The sequence below is a fragment of the Plectropomus leopardus genome, chromosome 11 (genome assembly GCF_008729295.1).
Source record: "Plectropomus leopardus isolate mb chromosome 11, YSFRI_Pleo_2.0, whole genome shotgun sequence".
Classification (NCBI taxonomy): Eukaryota; Metazoa; Chordata; class Actinopteri; order Perciformes; family Serranidae; genus Plectropomus; species Plectropomus leopardus.
The window spans coordinates 7,834,040-7,849,082 of NC_056473.1; the positions used below are offsets into that span (position 1 = coordinate 7,834,040).

General features: G+C 38.1%; 1 protein-coding gene across 2 annotated transcripts in view; it reads left to right on the forward strand.

The window, feature by feature from the left end:
* The first annotated feature begins 1,437 nt into the window (after positions 1-1,437).
* Positions 1,438-15,043, forward strand: part of tp53i11b (tumor protein p53 inducible protein 11b) — a 44,797-nt gene continuing 31,191 nt past the window's right edge. For both annotated transcript variants that reach the window (XR_006106317.1, XM_042496307.1), the window contains exons 1-2: positions 1,438-1,537; positions 5,229-5,338. The gene's annotated coding sequence lies outside the window, so the exon portion shown is untranslated. The remainder of the gene's footprint in view (positions 1,538-5,228; positions 5,339-15,043) is intronic.

The following is a 15,043-nucleotide window of genomic DNA, read 5'->3' on the forward strand; positions in this document are numbered from 1 at the left end:
ACTTCTGTACAAAGGAATGTATAATGGTAACAATGTATATGATATAACTACCATATTAAAAAAACAGCTTCAGGGTATAAAATAAAGTGCATTAACATGCGAGGTGCAGAACATCACGACATGGTGGTGTTGATCACACCAACCCTTTGTCCAAACAATAACAACCAACAATGCATTGCTTCTCTGTTCACAGCCTGTGCATACAACTGATTAGCAATTATGAATAACTGCACACTTCCTCAGTGCAGCCTGGCAACCATTAACCACGCGTAACCACAAAACCTAGACAGTAAGCCTACACAGAAAATAAACAAAAAAGCGGGTGCAATAAATAAATAACCTGTGTATTTAACAGCAGAACAAAGAATCATCATAGCAGCCAACACAGAGATGCAAAGCAGCAGCGACAGCCCGCAAACACTGAAGCCAAAACAGACCCTGCGCGAGTTTTGAGCGTTTTGGGCAAACAAAGTTGTACTCACCCCTCTTGGTGTCTTCATGTCCTGGCAGGTGAAGTTCCTCAAAATCTGCGAGTTCATTGCCTGTTCTTAAAGCAGTCCAATCAGCCTCACTGTCCTCCTGAGCGCCTCAAATCCAAAAAGTCCTGATTTGATGAGGGCCAGCAGAGAAGTTCCTAAGCTAATGTAGCAGTATCAGCGGCAAATGCGCCATGTTGTTCTTCTTTTGGCGGGCTACAAACAATGTTGTTGTTGTTATTTTAGCATTTAGTATTGTGGCTAGACCCAGCATGCATCTGTTCACCTGAGCATCATGGGTGTGTTTGATTTGGGTCACCTAGTATGCCCTCCGGATGGTGCTTACAATCCAAGGATGAAAGATACTGTACTTAAAAACAATTTTGAGGTACCTTTACTTTACTTTAGTATTTCCATTTGCTTCTATTTTATAGTCTACATCTACACCACTACACTTCAGGGGAACATAGGCTATTGCACTTTGGATTTTGCTATTTAAATCCTTAAATATGTGGAAAAACACCGTTTTTCTTCAAGTGTAATGTAGGCTCAATTTGAAAGGTGGTGTGGATTTTAGGTACTTCTTCCACCACTGTCAAGTGATAATACACATTATTCTGAAATGGGCCATTCTACATGAGTAGCCTACTCTTACTTCAGCTCCTTGTACTTTGACTTAAGTAAGATTGTGAATGCGAAACATTAACTTGTAACAGAGTATGTCTACACGGGGGTATAGTTACGTTTCCTTAAGTAAAATATTTGAGCACTTCTTCCCTCACCGCCTGTGAATATGGATTTTTTGTTTTGAAACTAGTTTTCACTGTCAACCACATTTACGGTCCACTAATCTATGTATTACGGCATGGAGAATTCAATGTGCGCTTTGGTGTGAGCGCGGGTTATTACGGTAGAGTCCAGCTCTGTTGCACTGTTTGCTGCTCTGTTGAAAGCAGGGAGCGCTGCGATGAGCCTCCATACTATCCAGCCCGCTCAATCACTGTGATAACGGCTAACGATATACTCTGAAGCAAACTCTGGACACCACTCCACTTCCTGCTGTAAGTTGCACATTACCTGTGCTTTTAAACGTGTTTAGTATCGTCCGTCCCGCGAACTACAGTGTTACTTTTAAAATGCTTTAAGCTATGCTTTTGTCTGTCTACGTCTTCTTGGGAGAGTTCACATTAACTGCTAGCGTAAATATAAGTCATTTCGTGCTCGTGAGCGGACAGCCTATCGACTATTTCTTTGAGCGATATCTCTTTTCATCCGGCTGATAAGTTGTTTTGTTGTAGTCAGTGTGAATTTTCTTGAAAGTGTTGGTAACATTTCAAAAGCTGAAGCGAAGTTGAGCGTGGTGGACATTTGTGTCAAATAAAACAAGTTATTTCCCTTCGTGTTAATGGCATGTAATGTTAACGTGAAGTGAACCACTTATTTTCTGTAAAAAATTGACCTCTTCATATACATATACAAATAGACAAATATAAATATATATAAATATATATATATATATATTTAGATAGCTCCATGAACGTACTAACGGCTGAGTTGCTGCTGTACCCCACCCAGTAACTGTGAAGTTATTTAGCAGCCAGGGGTTAATGTCAGCGACTAACCAGTTAAAAGCCTGATTCATTATTCAAAATGACAGAGCTGAGCTTTTTATTTAATTTTTTTTTTTTTTAAAAGCATTTTAGTCACCACGTTCAAAAAACACTTTGAATAAATGTCAAGATTTCAAACGGAGGTAGCAGAGTTGACTGTCTAATAGGTGAAAGTGGATTAACCGGTGTGGTAGGGGAGTGAGTGCCAGAATGTCTGTGTGTTTTAGTGACAGAAATTGCCCAATTATGGCAGCACTTAGCATTATTCCAAGAAAAAAGTCAATGTACCAGCTGTGTTTATCACAAGGAAGAGGGGAAACATACAAGATAGTGTGCTTTAATACTTATATAAAAAATGAAAGGAGTTTGTCAAATGTATGCTTGAAGTTGTAAGGGAGATTAAGTGCAATGATCAGATGAGACTGACTGAAATGGTAATGATATGTGTTGAACTAAGCGGCTGCTCATTCTTGGGAGAGACGGATCAACTCAGTGTGAAAGCTTGCTGAACAACTAACAGTTGAGGTTAGTGTTTGGTGTGTCGAGACTTGTCCCAAGTGCAGTTCAGCAATGCTGCAGCCCTGTCATGTTGTCAGTGTTGTGAACCGAGCTAGAGCTTTGTGTTAAGCAGTCTGCAAAACAGTAAAACACAGCTGAAAAACACTGTCTGCAACACAATACGCTGTCTACAAAACACTATTCAATAGTAAGCTATGGCTATGCTTTTTCTCCTTATTCTTCATTGGATGACTGAAATATAAAACTTATATGGGAGCCTACCTTCCTCTCCAACCTCAACAACTAATTTGTTGAATGTTTAAGAAGGAGTGAAAGACAAAGCACAGTTGTGTTTTTCCTTTAAATTGACTCCCCAGCTGAAGGCTTGCTTTGTGCATTGACATGCCCACGTTTGTATAGCTTCAAACATTTTAACATACAACAAACGCAAACTGAAATGCTGGCTTGAGTCAAACAGAAGCGCGGTGACATGAGGGAAGTGACATGGTGGTTATTACATTCCTTAGCCTATATCTTAAAATGGGAAAAAAAAGTTATGTCAAATAAGGAGACGGATGAGGAATATTATTACCCCTCAGCATGAAGCCTTTTAAATTGCTTACTTGGTTTGTGTTTTTGATGAATCAAGACTTATTCCCATGGCAGCAGTCGCACAGTTTTCTTCTCTAATCGCTTTGTGATTAGGAATCAACATGTCATCCAGGCTCTGTGGGCGGGCGGGGGATTCTAATTGGCCGAGGAAATAGGAAAGATGAAACAGGGCTCCCTTCTCTGTTCTTTATGCCCATGGTGACAAAGTTTTCAGCTTGGTGGAAAATGACTAAAATGAACGTGGAGTGGGCAGCAGTGGATGTCTGTTGAAGATGAATGTGGCTGTGCTGATACAGCCATCAGAAATTTTTCTGGCTGTTCAACAGCGTCTCTGTTCTTTTTAGCCAAAGCAATCAAACCATTAGATATTCTCACTGTGTTAACATAGTGGCACTCTACTTTCTGCATGCAGAAGTGGCTCTGGTAAATGGGTCAGTTATGGCCTGATAATGACCTTTACGACTGTTTTCCTTCTCCATGAATGTGTGTGACTGCAGGATATTGTCACCTCAGCCAACCCTGAAAGACCCTTCCAGTTTGTGGTGCAATTTTTTCTCACTAATGGCTCTCATGTAGAACAACAGTAACGCTCTCTGTGTCACTAAGAGGTGGTACACCTTGTCTAACAACTGTACTCAATACCTGTCTGACCAATGGAAATATGACATTATATTATGACCATCCGACTCAAGTACACACATTCACTGCAAAGTTACTGTTGGTGGAATAGTGCTTTATTTGCCACAAAAACAAGTGAAAAATAATAATTTCTCTTTGCAAGCTTTGAATGCATCCATGTCAGACATAGATAAAGGGTTAACTTGATCTCAGTGGAGCTGGGCTATGAGTTATCCTGAGAGAGTTTAGCAGAAGCACATGTAGATGCGTGTGTAGTTTTTGTGTAGAGGCATTGGGGCAGGCAGCGTCACCGTGTACAGCCCTAGGCAATCCCACAGGTCCTTCACACACTCTTGACATGCTGCATGCTGAATAGCCAAAGCAGATGGTGACCCCTTTTTTGTTTTAACCCCTGAGTGATTAATTACCACCTCTGTTTAAAATACAGTCCACTAATTACACAACAAGCTATAAGTATTATCATTTTAATGGTTATTTCTAGTGTACACGTACAAACATAGCGGCCATTGAAAGTGTGAGGGCAGTATTTAGGCAGCCTGAGGCATTTGTCCCTGACAGATCAGATACAGTAACACAAAGTGATTGCTCTCTAAACAGACACTGTAAATGGAATTTTTTGGAAGAGTTGTGCTTTTTCTACAATCACAGCGCTCAGCATGAAACTCATCTACCGCCATTGTTTTGGTAATTACCGCTTTGGATGCATTCTTAAAATAGCAACCAATATGATTTACCTCAGCATAATGGTGGTTAGCTATATTTAGTTTCATCTCACTGACTTCTGGTTTGTCTCAGGGGACTTCTGCTGTGTGCTATATATTTCTGCCAATGAGGATAGCTTTCTTCCTGGCATCTTTGCTTTTAATTTCCTAATGCCTGGTGTGACAGTGGGTTTGCCATAGGCTTTAATAATGAGACGACAGCAGCTGTGCTCCTGTTTATTTCCAGTGGACAAGATTAGAGAAGCTAAGACCATATGTTGCTTCTCAGATTGTACCATTTTATGGCAGTGGAAGGCTGCTCAACTCGTTGATTACATCTGGGGAGGACCGAAAAGCAATTCCATCGTTGAATGGTGTCAAAACACTGCAAGCAATTTTTGTGTGTATTTCTTGGCAACTCATTTCCCCCAGGCGTTTCCAGCTGTCTGCATAAACTCAGAAAAATCTCATTTTGGATTCATTATCTTTGATAATCGCCTTACTTGATATTGTAATGTTGTATAACATGTGGGGCAATCTTTTGTTTGACTTGCTTGCATCATCTTTTGTTTGCTCAAAAATGTTTCTGTGGCTTTTGTGTGACTACTCTGGTCTTTTAAATCCGTCAAAGGCATTTTATAGAAAAAAGAGACATGTTTTATTTCAAAATGTTATATCTTTTAAATTGACAGGTAAACTTTAGTGGACCCTGCAGGACGTTCTGAAGAGCGGAGTAGTGGAGAAGCAGCAACTGGATTTAGAAGGAAGCTACAAACTCCACATCTAATCGTATCTGTATCCAGTAAGTAAAAGTGTTGTGTCACTTCTCTGATTTAAAATTGTTTAGCGATTGATATGTCTGTGGTAAAAGGCCTGCATTACCCAAAATGAGGACTATACCAGGCTGTGCTGGTCAGCTGCTGTGGAGACGAGTTGTTTGGAGTTTGTATGTATGTATTCATGCTCACAGCGGAGCATTGTGATTGTTTTGGCTGTTTGTGTGTGTGTGTGCTGTGATGGGGATTTTTTTTGTAAATGGTTTCACATTTCCCCCTTGCCATTTGAACAAAGTCACCTTTCAGTTCTCCTCAGCAGTACTCGTACATCAAGTCTAACGTTTTCAACACTTGCATAGTATGTCTAGTAAGCTGACCTCCTGGCAACCTTTTACTGGAAGGGCTCAGCTCTTACAGTATGATGAAAGAAATGGAAATATTTCAGCTGCATGTTAAGAGCTGAGGCAGCTGCTTAATTTCTCCATAGGTTTACCTTATCACCTCGGAGCCGTACCTATGCAAGTTGCTTACCATAATCCTTATCCTACAGGCGTTGCGCCTTTCTCACTTCTCCCACTGATTCTGTTTAAACAGCAGCACTTCATCACTGAACATGTGGTTTCCACTATACCAACAACTGTTGCTAGTGTACTGCATTATTGATTACTCAACACAGAGGGTTCATCTAGAGGCTGCTTCACTGAAGTATTTTCTCTGTGGTTGTTATAGAAAACCATAGATTTTTATAGGTGTAAATCACTAGTTTTATCAGGATAAAATATTATATTTATAATTTGGACAACAATACAATATATGCTGACATCAAAGTCTGCCATAATACGCTTTAGATTTGATTCAGTTTAGGGGCCTGTGATCGATATGTATTGATATCATATGCCCATTCAATACAATCTGTTACAAAAGATCATGATGATCAACAATCTAATTTTATTGATGCAAAGTGTAAACATTGATACACATCATCATATTTAAGATTCAACTTTACTTTGAAATCCATCGCACATCTGGGCCAGCTCTGTTCAAGCACACCACCTTCCTAAACATTCAAACAGTGCAAGCAGTTTAGCACCAGGGGGACAATGGCAAGCGTCCAGGAAAAAGACCATGAAGATATTTACTGACATCATCTCATGTTAATCACAAGCCCCTGAATTGAATCAAATCAAAACTGTATCTAGGCAAATTTTGTGATATTAGCAAATATCTTATCATCCTCCAAAGAACGGATTTAATATTGTATCATGTAGAAACTGGTGATTTACACCCACTGTGACCAGTTAGGTGCAATAAAGTTGACTCCACTGTAATAAATAAAACAACACAAGTTAGCTTTCTGGCATTAATCTTTTAATTTTAGCCTAAAGCATGATCTTATTACCAAAACTTTAGGGCTGTCTGACTTAAAGCCCTTAAGGCCAACTTCTCCCAACAGCTATGAAACATGGATTAACAGCAAGATCATTCAACATAAATATGAAATTCGGCTCAATAATCGCTGTTAAGGTTCACAGACAATACAATTGCTTTTTGTTTTTGTTTTTTGTTTTGTTTTTTTTTTCCTGCTTGCCACCCATTATTAGCTTGAGCATTTTGACATTAAATAAGTTGGTATGCAATTGTAACTGCAAGCTGTGATTATTTTAATTTTCTATTAATATGTTGACCATATTATTTGGTCTAGAAAATGTCACAAAATATTCAAATTTGTGTCAAGCCATTTTTCCCTAGCCTAAGTTTACATATTCACATTGCATCTTTTAGCTGTCAAGCAGTCCAAAACACAAATGTAGTCAATTTTCTGTCATGCAACATGCATTCAGTAGCAGCTGTGTTTGCAGGCAGAATAGATGTCCTTGGTCCAACTGGGCTGACCTTTGTCCAACAATGTCTTTTAAGTGACTTTTCCTGTTGTGATGGTGTATATATACGGATGGGAATTACATTCCTATGATGCAGCTGCAGAATAGTTTTTGTTTTGATTTTTGCACATCTGGTACAATCACGCACTCAGAACCTTCCATGCCAAAATGGAGTATTACAAATATAAGTGTCCAGACTGGTTATCGGTGCTCTCTGAGCCAGTGTTCTTCACAAATAATTGATTATTCTTCCTCTTCCATTTTTCATGCTGATATTATACCTTGTCCAAATTCTTTCACAGTGATTTGTTTTAACTCTCCTGCATTTTAAAAAAGCTAAAGAAACATGAAAGATGACTATTAGTATCAGTGTTTTGTATGTTGTTCTGGATAGAATTAACAGAATTCAGACATGGAAACTCAACAACAAGTGCTCCTGTTTTTTACCAATTCAAACCTGACATGCTGTGAAGCGTGACACATGCTGGTGGCTTGAATACATCCATACCTCCATCACATTCACATTTGTATAGTCCGCATAAACATTTTCGCTTGCAGGCACTAGACTTTCCCTATGCATTTATTGATAGAAGCATAAAAGATTGATTTGATTTAAATTCATTGTAAAAGTTTTTACTCCTCCGAACATTTATTGCACAAATTAAGTGGTAATAAATCACACTTTTGAAATATGAAGCATATTCAATGCAAATGTATGCAAATGCATGATAATAACTGAGCCTCCTGTTGTGCAAAAATGATTGAAACCCAAGGTAAAATATAATTCAGTCGTGACGCCAAACAAGCCCTGGGTGCACACAACACTCACACTTACTCACACATACACACCCATCCACACACATCAGTTATGTCTTGCGGGTGTGTTGTTGAGCCAGATCAACACTCACTTTTGCTTGACACTACAAGAAAAAAAAAATCCTCATCCTGCCCTGATGCAGCACCTTTGATGCCCAACTTCCTTTTCTCAGTACAGGAGCTGCAACAGCAGTAACACAGAGACTTTACAAGACTGGCTTTGTTAAGACAGAGCTGAAATTATCAAAACATCATGCAGTGTCATGCGAGTCATTAACTCGCGTGCAATGTCCAGTGTTATCCACCACTAGCCCCCTGGGCCAGCAGATTGGAGTTTTACTGGCCCCTTGTATATTTTTATCAACCCTGCAACCAGAGAATAAAGATAACTCTTTTTCTCCCCATACTTTTCTTGATTTATTATCTATGATGTCCAACAGTGAAGTTTCCTTTAGCTTTGGTTGTTGTCTTTTAGTTATTGATTTGACATGTTGAGATAAAAAAAAGCTGTACAAAACATACCACAGTAGCTGTTTTGCATGTTTTCATCTCATAAATTAAATTGATGTTCCTTTTAGAGAGAAAAGGTGAAGAGGCTTGTGCTCAGTCACAGATAGTAATAAAAGCCTTGTGTTAACAAATGACAGAATTCTGTACACAGAAACACCAAAAGGCATTTAATTAGAAACAGATAAAGGAAGTGTTGAGTACAAAATAAATATTGATATTTTTTTATGTCTTAAAGACATTACTCACGTCCTAGACTCTGATATGCAGGGCCAGTGTGGCCAGTCAACATGCACGCCGTAAATGTTCATTGGCCATGTGCCATTGGTTATGCCAAACCCTGCTCACATAGCCCACTGAGTCAAAGTACTGTTTGACTCATATTCTGTCTAATGATGCCACAATTACAGCCCTTAATATATGCTCACTTCCTTCATCATAACACATTAACTTTGGAGATTTAACATTAAAAATAAGCTTATTTCTTTACTTTTAAAACTGCACCATTACATTTTGTAAGGATCAAATACTACTGCTTCAAGGAAAAACTCTTCAGTACTCAATGCAGCAATAATTGACGGGGTTTTCCAAAGTGTTTCATTTTGAAAGAGCCACAGTGGCCACATGCGTATATAATGAATTTGAACCGCTATTTAGTAACAACACTGATAACAAGATGAGACAAGTCTGTTTAATTTGTCTTACTCATCTCGCCTAAAATTATTTCAATACAATTTTCAGCCCGTATCGCCCAACCCTAAATCAGAACAGCATGTCATAATGTTGGGAATTAAAGTAAAACTTTTACAGATATTTTTCACTGATTCACTGAAGACATCAGGCTGAAGTTTGCTTACCACCTCTGCAAACAAGAAATTTGGGGATTACATGGTCCATCACATACCATTTTTGTGTTTAAACAAAAACTGTATGGTTTTTCTTACTAATGGAATATACACGCTGCTCTAAAAAAATGTTGAATATTGTAACTTTGCCAAAGTGATGGCATGCCAATGCAGACTGACTGAATATATATATTACGTCTTAAGACCTGGACAATAGGTAAATCTTATAGTTCGCAGATTCTCAGTGGAATCATTTGATGATATGATCATATTGTGTTGTTGTTTTAAAAAAAGTTCTGTTTTAAAAATTAATGATTCTGAGCAAATTGTAATTAAAGCTACTGTACTGATTTATTTAAGTGTTTTGAATCATACATACTGTATGTGAAAAAAATTTTGGTTTATCCAGTGATGTTTTTACATCCATATTGCCCACCATTAATAGTGTTTTGTATTTGTTGATGTGTTATTTGGATGACTGCTGGTTCTGACAGGATTTCTGACATTAATGAGGCAGAGAAATGAATATCATGCTGCTGAAAAGTTTAATTTTCTATTAAATTGATTCAAATCTTGCAGGCTGTTGCCGAGGAAATAAACTGGAGCTAACAGAGCCAGGAGACAAATGCAACCTTTTCCCCCCATTAGATATTTACCTCATCACTCTTGTTCATCAGCCATCCTGTGCAGGCATCGATTTGCCACTGGCTAAGGTTGATTCCCTCATTTGTTTCTGTGTAAACTCAGCTGAGCCCTCATGGCATTTGTGTTGCTCGGTAAAAAACCTGATTAGCAAGCTGCGTGGGTGTATTCACATTTACCAAGAGGTGACTTCGACATATGTGAAGATGTGTTAACAATATAGAGTGTGACAAAAATTGGCAGTATGGCCCTGTGGTAGAAAATCTTTTTTTTAGGACATAATTTGGAAATTTTAAAGTTATTCTACTGGAAATATTCAGACCAAACATGAACACAAACACATTATTCAGCAACAGTTTTTATTCCCTTGCCATGGCCCTCTTTTTTTATTCTTTATCCCCTCTGTGGAAGTGAAAAGCGATCCAATTAGCTTCAGGTCTTCACAGATTGCTGCTGCTGTGGGCTGTTGAGCAAAATCTGCCCCCGGTTTTAGTGACAAGCTGTCTGACCTTTTTCTGGTAGTCTAAATATGGCTTGAATGCGTTTGGGCTAGGAGGGTGATTTTCTCTACATCAGACACATACACTCACGCACACAGAAACCATGCAGGGTTTGGGGGTTGTTTTGAGGAGCTTTTGGAAAAAATACATGCTGCTGCAAGCTTTGGTCCACATTAAAACTAGTGCCCAATGACAAACGAAGACTATAGGCCTGTGTCTACTACTCCTGGTGAGCCATAGGCTGAATTCTACCTCCTGAACAGGTACATATTATTTCCAAAAAGAGATGTAATGCCTTCTCAAAGGAAATGAGAGTAATTATGTTGTTTGTCACCAGATTATTTTGCACAATTCATTGCTGTCCACTGACAAAGGCAGACTGAATGACTTCTGTTTTTAAAGAATGCCTTGTATTTTCTGCAGACAAGAGGAAGGCTGAACTTTAGTTAGGCTGTACATGCAATGTTCCAAGTATCGATTTTCTGTCACAGAGAACCTTTATTATTTGCACTCTGTCTGCAGTGTGGGAGAATGATGGACAAACCAATCATAGAGTCTGAATAGTAACAAGAATGGTATGTGCTTGCGCTGGTACAGATGCAGCTGTGTGTGTTGCACTGTTTGTGGAAGGTGCTCTGATTACTGATGTGGGGGGGATTGATTCGAGTGTTTCTGTCATTGCATCAGAGCTGAGTAACACAGAAACAATGACAGTCTGATGAAATGCTCAAATCAAGTTCTTTGTTTCAGACAGAGAGATAGCTTTAAGTTTGGAGACAAGGATTGTCTCTGACAGAAAAGGACTTATGAGAGAAGACATTCTAACCCTGAGCTATTGTAATTAATTAACTTGAATGTATGTTTCTGCAGAGTGTGTAAAGATTTAGTTGTCTTGGGTCATACTTGACCAATTCTGTTGTGTCAGTTATGTTTTGTCTGGCTGCGTGCTGACTGTCTGAACATGGTCAAAAACGTGTTTACTTATCTAATATTTCCTGATTGACATATTCTTAGTAAAGACTATTTCATTTAGGCAATGTGGTATATTTAACAATAGGCAGGTTTCCATTACCGATTTGCAAATAACTTAAGAGATAACTTTGAAATGTTGACAAACCCAATTGCGAGATTACTGCGTTTCCATTTTTCCACACAGAGGAATTGTGGGTTCAAAACTTTGGGATGATCCACTCAACTTTTGAAGAGTTCTGTGATGCAGTAACACCTCTTCCAGTGCCTGCTTTATCATGAGGGAGCCAGTTTCTATTGACAAGCACATAGCCATAGCATCATGTGACCTATAAAAGTGAAAAAAAAGTGTTTCCTTTGTAGTTTTACAAAATATGGCTTTTTCAAATTGCCTTAAATACCGACTCATGCGAGTGTAAAAAATGTTTTGCAATAAATGGGATGTTTTTGTTTTTTTTTTAATGACGTGTTTCCATTTTGCACTTTATATTCACAATTTCAGTTAGCACAATTTGAGGGTTAACAGAAACCTGCCTAATGATGCACTCATCAGTTTGGTGTATTTTGATAAACAATGAACAAAAGAGTTAAAAAAATGTATTGGGGGTATGTTACAGCAATCTAAATAATAATAATAATAATAATAATAATAATAATAATATTAATCAATGCTCCAATATCACTGATGCAAAGTGAAAACATGGATACGTATTATCGTCTTTAAGATCTGCATATATTTTGGCATTCCCAGGGCACATCTGGGTCACCATTTCTGACCAACATCACCCCTTTTTATAACATTGAGACAGCTCCCGCAACAGCCATGCAGATAATGGCAAGCAGTTGAAAAAAAAGACAATAAGGATATGTACTGAGAATGTGTCATATTAGTTGCAGGCCCTGAAATGAATTGAACAAAAATTGTATCAAAATTGCATCAAAAGTGATATTAGCAAATATAATGAAGTGCAAAAAAATGATATAATAATACACCATGAAGAAATTTGTGAAATTTACACCCCTAATGTTTACATTTCCCAAACTTAGGCATAGGAAAAAGTTTTGGTTCAGTATCGGCACAAATGTTTTCCACTGAAGCTGCAGGTATGATCATGACTGGGCTAGTTTTCTTGGCATATGGAGACAAAAAAACCAATGTCTTATCAGTGCTATAGAAGTGGTTTACACTGTGATATACAAAGTAGACAATCGCAAGAAATTAGCAGCACAACACACCTGCTGCAGCAGCTGAGACGTAAACATGCTGTAGAGCGAGGGCAGTGTGATGGCCTATGTCAACCCTCTGTCTCTAAAGCCATTTAATTTGAGAACAAATCTCTCATATCACAGCTGATTTAGTGGACCCATCCAAAGTCATTACAGGCTTTGATGCTGATAAAGGAAGCATGTGAAGTATAGCACATCCAGGATCATTTCTGTCCCGTGTGTTTTCGATCTTTTCTTCTTCTCTTTTGTAGTGTGAGCTCTGATGATTTGTCACACTGGCCAACCAACAAATTAAATGTCAACATCATCAGTTCTTGTTGCCCTTGAAACAAGTGTCAAAAACTATTGTTTTATTGATACATATTGATTCAGAATATTGCAAACAGTTTCAATACTCATTTTCAGCAGTATTGCCTGTCACAATAATTACATTATCGACTTGTGGTACAATATATGGACATGACGCCCATCGTTTAATGACCTGATTATTGCCCTTTGTGTTTACATGCATATTTGTATATTATATTCACGTAAGAATGTCAGGTACTCTAACTTATATATACATTCAAGTACACATTAACACATGTTAATTACTTTTTAAAAAATCTGTTAACTGTTTATTATGCCAATTGCAATGTCTGAATATTCTTAAGGATAAAATTTTCATTGATTTTTGAAAGGATGTACTTGCATTATTATGCAGTTGTATTATCATTATATCAGTGGCATAAAATGATCTCAAAATGGCAATAATATATTGGTTATCACAATTATTCCTGTGCCAATACATCGTTAAACAAACCAGTTATTGTGTCAGGCCTTGGAACCAGCTGCAGTGTCTCACACTCACTTATTGTTGATGTTTATTGCAGTCATTATGCTGTTTTTTGCAACCATCTAAGGAAAGCAAAGTCATTGTTTTCATGTTACAGCCAGTTTATGTTTATCTTATAACAAAAATTTTAACTTGAATGCTTTCATTGTCAATTTTTTACTCCTGTGTTTGAAAATGGCATTCAATACCTTTTTAGGCATTGTATGAAAGTTAGAAATTCCAGTATCATGACAGAACTTAGAACATACGACTTTAAAATTCAGTCAGTAAAAAGCAAGTTAAAGATCAGAGTTGGAAACTGATATAATCATTAAACAACCAGTGAACAAAATGTCAGTGTTAGTGGATCAATAACACCACTCTAACCTGTAAAACATCTCCCTCTCTTTCTGTGTTTGTATATGTGTCATGGCAGTAATGTTAGAATGTAAACTAAAGGTTTTCTTTCCGAATGCTGAAACTTTGTTATGTATACACATTCACTTATGTAGAGAGTGAGCCCACGATGTTGCCCAATATGCAAGCGTGTGACAACAAGATGGAAGTGGTTGTTCTTGGTCTGGCTTGCTTCAGGCCTAATACGGGAAAAGCGGACCAGCACTGACACACATTAATGTTGATGCTGTTGGCTCATTTGAACTTTATAGGCAATAGAGATGTGGTTATTGCTGTGTGAAACTGTGTCTGTGTCTGTGTCTGTGTCTGTGTGTGTGTGTGTGTGTGTGTGTGTGTGTGTGTGTGTGTGTGTGTGTGTGTGTGTGTGTGTGCGTGCATCCATTACCGCTATTGTGCCTGGAATCATGAACATCTAATTACCTGTATATGACGAGCTCTCTTACACACCTTCAGGAACGGAAGTGGGATGACAGATGATAAAAATGCAAATATATTTTTTTGATATGAACTACACGTTCCTAGATGGCATTATAAAAGACACATGTTGGATATTTTAAGGATCTCTTTTTGACCTTTACCTACCAATTACTTCCACATGAAGAGATCCTTTAGTGACGCAGATTGAGCCCTCAAATGAGCACTCGTCTTCCAGCAGGGCTGCCTAGCAACCAGGTAGTGCTTTAACAACCAAGATGAGCTGTGCAAGGAGGGAAAAAGTGGATGGCTTGAAACAGTCATATTGTGACACTTAGAAATTAATCAGCTGTGGAATTAACTTTGTGATGTGTATTGAGAAAGAGACATTAACTGATTTGGGCTATCAAAAAAAAAAGCAATTGTCCTTGGCAGCACATATTGAAGCATTTTACATATTAAGTATGGCATTACTTTGAAATTCATTAACAGAGGTTAATTCTATTCTATTTCTCTTCACAGTTTGGGGGCTACGGGAGGTGGGCAGCTAGCAAACTGTTTTATTGGCCATAAGACTCTTTCAATGACACATGGAAAGAAAGTAGTTGTCCCCAGCCCTGTTTGTTTCCTCAGGAACACAGAAACATCTGTTTCACTTTTGCAAATTGCAGATTAGGGCTTGGCAATATGACTAAAAGGT